The sequence below is a fragment of the Fukomys damarensis genome, unplaced genomic scaffold (assembly GCF_012274545.1).
Source record: "Fukomys damarensis isolate Sample0158 unplaced genomic scaffold, DMR_v1.0_HiC HiC_scaffold_73911, whole genome shotgun sequence".
Classification (NCBI taxonomy): Eukaryota; Metazoa; Chordata; class Mammalia; order Rodentia; family Bathyergidae; genus Fukomys; species Fukomys damarensis.
Genome location: NW_022974823.1, coordinates 1859 through 8183, shown reverse-complemented (window position 1 = coordinate 8183; position 6325 = coordinate 1859). Strand labels below are relative to the sequence as shown.

The following is a 6325-nucleotide window of genomic DNA, read 5'->3' as shown; positions in this document are numbered from 1 at the left end:
CAATGGTTAGGACAGTAAGAGAGAAAAATCAGAATACAGGCCTCATGAGACATGCAGTTAAGATTTCAAAAATGACATTATGCTTCCAAAGGCCATAACTAAAATAAAACAGTGAGCATATACCAATGTGCTTATATACACTGACTGAAGGAGAAAGTGATCTCAGTAAGTCATGGACAAGAGTATGAACATCAAAGCGATGCTATACCATTACACTACAAGTATTTAATCATGTTCTTCAGTTTGTCCTGACATTGTCAGAATTTGTCAGAAAGGACAGTTGTAGTAACTGCTCAGTGCAATATATCATTCCTTTTTTATCAGATAAAGGTTTGGACATATACGTGTAGCATAATGGTTGATAAAAATGTTCATTTTTTCTAAACTCTTGTGGGTTACTGGAATGCCTACAATTCCTGTATCCTCCAGTTTAGCCATCTTAAAGTTTCTTGATCCACTTATGCAAGTTATACAAATCACATATAAGAAATAATGCACAGTATGCTTGCAATATTGAAATATGGTTTTAAAAATGGGAAAGATAAGCTGAATTATCAAAGAATTACTAGATACAAATCATTTTTTTACATCTGAAAACCAGGAAATTTTACCAAAAGTAACAATATGGGTATTCAAAGAATGAACTCTATAGTGTCTCTTCTTTCCAAAACTGGTTTGGTACATTATGTCAATCTTTAAAGGATTTGTATGAATATCCTTTATTGTATCCATAAGCTATTGTATCAAAAATTAATTATCTTACAAAAGTCAATGCTCCCCTGTGCAAGTTAATCTCACTGTGAATAAGCACTTATCAATTCTATATAAAGCTTTGATGCCTGATAGTTACACACATATAGTTACATACAGAGAGGAGGTGAGGGGCTACAGTTCATTCCAATTCTCCCCTGTCCTAATCATCTATGGAGCAGCAATACTCTACTGTTCCATTTGTGGACACATACACTGAGAACTTGAATGAGAACTTGAGTTCTCTCAAATTTCCTCATTGGTAAGTCCAGAATTACCTGCCTAGTTTGCTTTGTTCCTCTCTTCATTCTCCTAAACAACCCCTCTGCCCTTCAAAAGTGATCTATGGTCTTGATTCTATCCATTTACTCCTTTCTATGGATTATTCTTCCTAATTCTTTTTTTTTTTTTGACAGTGGTGTCATAGAATTACAATTTGTATTTCTTCATCCTCTTTGCTACTTCTATGGCTAGAAATATTTTCAGATATACAAAAAATTTGTTGTTTTCCCTTGGCCCTCTTTTCTCTTGAACTATTATGCAATGGCCCTTTGGCCAGATTTCTCTAAAGGGAAGTTGATATCCATCCACTCCCAATGGCCTGAGAACACGTAGCATTGGTATCACCCGAGGACTTACTAGATGCACAGGATCGCAGACCTCTGGAATCAGAGGTACGGTTCAACACCGTCCCCACCATGGGGTTTCATTACAGTGGAGAGGCTCTAGCCTATACACCAGGTCTCTTCCAAATCCCATTACCTAATGTAAACTTTTCAGAATCTAGCATGGAGTGTCTCCTCATCATGACTCCCAAATTGAATAAGAAGTCATAAGGTTTCTAAGGGCTTTTAAATGGGCTATGACTTCCCTGACCTCTCCATAATGAATCTTATTCCTTTTATTTTTTTCATTGCTCTTATTCTGGATATACTACATGGTGAAATAGAAACTTTCAAGAGTGGCAACATTTTTTTTATATAATTCTGCAGCTAGAATTGTACCTTCATGAAACAAGGTACAATGGAAAGCACGTGTATGGCTGATCATATCTATTTATATTTACCTGTCATAAATAAAACCCAGCTCTGCATGATCTAGTATTTCAATCCTCGATGCACTTGCAGCATTAAGAAAATAAGAAAAGTGGAATAATCCTGCTCCCCTTCATCAAGATTTGGTACTGAAAGCTCATTTGACATCCTTACACTTCTTATACTTTGCTCCTCCTTTTCCTAAAGAAGTCATTATTTTCCCACCCTGCATACTTTGTTTTTCCTTTATTCCGTGCATTATTCTTCTTATTCTTTACTCTTTCTGCTCCTCTTTGTTTTCTAACTTCCCTCAGACATATAATAGCTTCAATGGAACTAATAATTCTCCTTTATTGGATCTGAAATTCACCCTGTAGTTGACAATCAACGTAAGTAACTTATTACTATTTTACTTGTGTTTTTCCTTACTGCATAGTGAATACGTAAATTTCTTTGGCCAGTAGAACATAGTAATGCTCTGGTTTTAAATATACATGTTGTCAGATGGCTTTTCTAAATATGCACACACACACACACACACACACACACACATGTGCACATTTCTTACCTTCTCCTTGTGTATTTCCTGTATGGTTTCCTTTCTCATCTGCAACTCCAGATAAATGATCAACAGGCTTCTGTGGAAGATTCTCAGAGATACTCTGATTAAATTAGAACATCAGTATTAGTACATCAGTACTAATGGTGCACAAATATTTCCTAAATATTTTTATGAAAACATCTGATTTTTCTATTTTAAAAGCAGTTAGAGCAAGGCCTGGTGGCATATGTCAGTAATCACAGCAACAGGAAGCTCAGACAAGAGGCATGCTGTGAGTTGAATGTGAGCCTGAACGACATAGTGAGACATTGCCTCAAAAAGCCAAACAAGCAATTCCATTTAATAATGGGAAGCATATCCTGAAAACCAGAACATTTCAAAGAGAACCTCCTGTCAAGCCCATGTTGTATCTCCACGTGGGTCACACTGTTAAACAAGCATGGGAAGCCACAGGAGAGATTCACAGGCAAAATCCTGTCTGGTGTCCATTATTTCTACCTGGCTTCAGAATACCTAACTCTACTTTGCATTCCCCAACAGGGATAACATTCTTTTAAAGTACAGGCTTCAATTAAAAGATTTTAAACTATAAGAGGTTTTTATGAGTGTGTGTTTGTGGTATATCACACTTGTTTTGGGGAACTGGTACATATGTTATCATTTCTTGATCACCTTTGCTCCTTTATCCCCTGATCCCCCTTTCCCTTTGCTGATAAAACCGATTCTTGGGAGTGCACTTGTTATAATTCAGCATTCAGTATTGCTAATCACAGAAGTCATCTTAGTGTTTAAATACTTGTCAAGCTAAGAAATTTCAGTGTCTCCCATTGAGTACAAGTAACATTGTAGAAGCTGCTTCATTTATGTAAACATGGGCTCAGGGGAAAAACATCTAATGTTTTAAGTAAAAATTTTATTGATAGGAAAAATGGCTGAAAATAGAAAAATAAGTTAATGTTATATTGAAACAACAATACGCAAATATTAGACACTGCATGCACCTCTTTCCAAATTAAGAACTTCAGGAAAGTATAAAAAGCCTCATTAAAAAGGGCAGCATAAGAACTTTTATTTATTACATTTCTACAATGTTCCAAATTCTTATTTATACACTTTCTGGACAGGTGTGGCTCACTGCTGGCTCTGTCCAGAATATCCTCATACACTTTGGCACAGGTGGCTTCTCCTCCTTAATTTGGCAACAACTCCCTCTCTTTCCTATCCTACAAACAAAACCCTTCAAAATTCTCTAACCTTCCCAGGCAATGCAGCAGCTTCTTATCACTAAGCGATTAGGCCTTCCCCTCAATGGTCCTCTTAGAATAAGTTTTCATTATTTACACTTTTGTCACTAAAGGAATGGCTGCCATACAGGGGGTGCATTTCACATTCAATATTGGTTTCTGTTTTTTAAATATAATGAAATCAAACTGTGATTATAATCCCATGTACTGACAACTCCTCAATCTCTTCCTTCTCCTCAATTGTTCCATGCAGATCTATAATTGTTGGGTTAGTTATTTTTCTCTCCTGTTGAGACAAAATACCCAAAACCCGGATCCTACAGCTAGAGGGGAAGGGGTTCGTTTTGCTCACAGTCTGTAGAAGTCGCAGTCCATAGTTGGCAGGCTCCAAGGCAGGGATGGCAAACAGGCATCACAAAAGAGAAACAACAGGGCAGCCACAAGGTAACAAAGGCAACAAGGGACCTACACCCATCTTCTCCCTCTTTTATCCCATTCAGACTCCTGGGATTACAGCAGCACTACCCACTCATGGGTAGTGCTTTGGTAATCACATGGCTCTGATCCCAACAGCACACATTCCAGATTCTGCTACTTCTGACTGAATGAGGTTTCGGGGGGGACATCCAGACTCCAACCATAACAGCTGGCAATCCAAATACAGTAACACTTTCAGGTCCCCTTCATTAAATTTTCAAGTTACAAGCTGTACAAATTATGATCTAAACATTGTCTCTGAATTTCATTCTCCAGAGGCTGACCAAGAATAATTCTTTAGCTTTTAGATCAACTTAATTTCAGAATGCAAGCTGATTGCTTGTGACATCTAAGACTTAATTTTTAACTGCCCTGGCTTCATTAAATGAATCCTACAGATTAGCAGAAATGTACTATGTAGCAGTAACATACATAGACTTCATTCATTCCTTCATCTATTGGATGAGGGATTAAACTCAGGGTCTTCAAACAGATACAACCCTAATCCTCTTCACGTTTTTTGCAAGAGTAAATTGCTAGCTTGTCTAGGGTTCGACAATGTAATCCTCCTGCTTCAGCCTCCCAGAGTGCTGGGATTTTAGACATACATAAGTTTGTCTGAGAGATTATTTTATTGCCTATGGTTTAAAAAATATGAGGAAATGATTTCTTACAGGCATATGCAGAGGTGAGATAGTAAAGTCCGATTATTCTCCTCTATATTTAAATCTCATTTAATGCTTACTAAAAAAATTATAAAAAATAGACAGTACCTCTGAATCCTGAGGTGATTTATCATCTTTTCTTAATCCCAGTGGCAACAACACATCTATAAAATGTAGCCACAGACACATTAAGGAGAACATTTACTGCTGTGAATTTTAAAGACATGTACAAATCTGTCTGCATTCATGAATGTTTCAATAAGATAAAAGTAACAGTGAGAAAGAATTTCAGAGGGCCGAAGCAGTTGGGGGAAGAAGTTGGTGGTAGGAAAATAAAAAAAAATAAAAGAAATGGGCATCGTGTTTTGGATCTACACACTTTTAAAATAATAGGATATAAACAAGACACTTTCAGAAATATTCACTAACTTACCACTTTTATCCTTTTTGCACCCTCTGCCTTTACCCTCTGCTGCTTTTCTGAACAGTGAAGCTGTTGATTCTTCCTATATAGATAGATAAAGAAAAATAATGGATCACTGAAAAACACACATAGAAATAACAAAGCAAAAGAAAAGCACAGACTTAAACATTCGCCCACCCACCCAGAAAGTCAGTAAAATGGAAAAAAATCACAAACAAATCAATTAAATCAGTGGGGTTCCTCAGGAGAAGTCAGAACTGAAAACACATTCTTCTCTATGTGCAAACAGGTGCAGAGATATATGAAAACAGGAACAGAAAAAGTGTATTTCATTGATTCTACAGCTGGGGCCCAAATCAAGAACAGTCAGTTCTACCCAAGAAAATCAGGAAAAGCCACACGCCTTTGGTCCTATTTTGAAAGGGAGAGGAAGTGGGCAGGAAGGGTATGAAGACCACTCCAGACTGGGCAGCATAAACAAAAGGATGAGGCACAAAACAACAGAGCAAGGGAGGGATGCCCAAGTAATGGGACAAAACTGGAATGCAGTTCCTCAAATGGACGGACAGATAAGACAGGAGCGTCAGGGGCCAACCACACAGCACTTGTCTCAGACTAGAATGGGATCCTTGCCCTCTGTAATGGCAAACCCATATTCTTCAGAAACGGCCACCTTGGCAACAGTATAATGAGTATGTAGCAGTATAATAAGCAGTAGATGAGCATGATGGGGGAGGCAGGAGAAGAAAAGGGTATTATTTCAAATTGATAGGTAAGAAAATGAATGCAGGTGTGAAAAATCTGTGAGCAGGTAGGAAACACAGAAGGTGAAAGGCTGGGTGGATGATCAGGCCAATGGCTTAGGCCCATGTCTTCAGAGATTCAGTGTCATTTATTAATAGCCAGGGAATAGTCAAGGTCAAGTTCTTCATGGTGGAACATCAAATTTGAGGGCCCCAGAGGACTTAGAAAACAGGACTGAGTATATATTTGGAGAAGTAGTAGATGACCTTATTTGAAAAGCATATTGGCTCAGGAGGATATGTATTTGTAAAATACATTAAACTGTAATAAGACTATCCTACACAGAAGTCTGAAACTCTTGAAATGAAAGCAAAAGTGGCAAAAATTGGGGGTATTTAAGCTTTCCGTTGTATACATCAATATTT

General features: G+C 37.5%; 1 long non-coding RNA gene across 1 annotated transcript; it reads right to left on the bottom strand.

The window, feature by feature from the left end:
- Positions 1–2389: 2389 nt before the first annotated feature.
- Positions 2390–3977, bottom strand: LOC117285010. The gene is made up of 2 exons (XR_004516011.1): positions 3943–3977; positions 2390–2446 (listed from the first exon to the last, which is right to left on the bottom strand). It is a non-coding gene; the product is annotated as an uncharacterized LOC117285010 (long non-coding RNA).
- Between the last annotated feature and the right edge of the window lie 2348 nt (positions 3978–6325).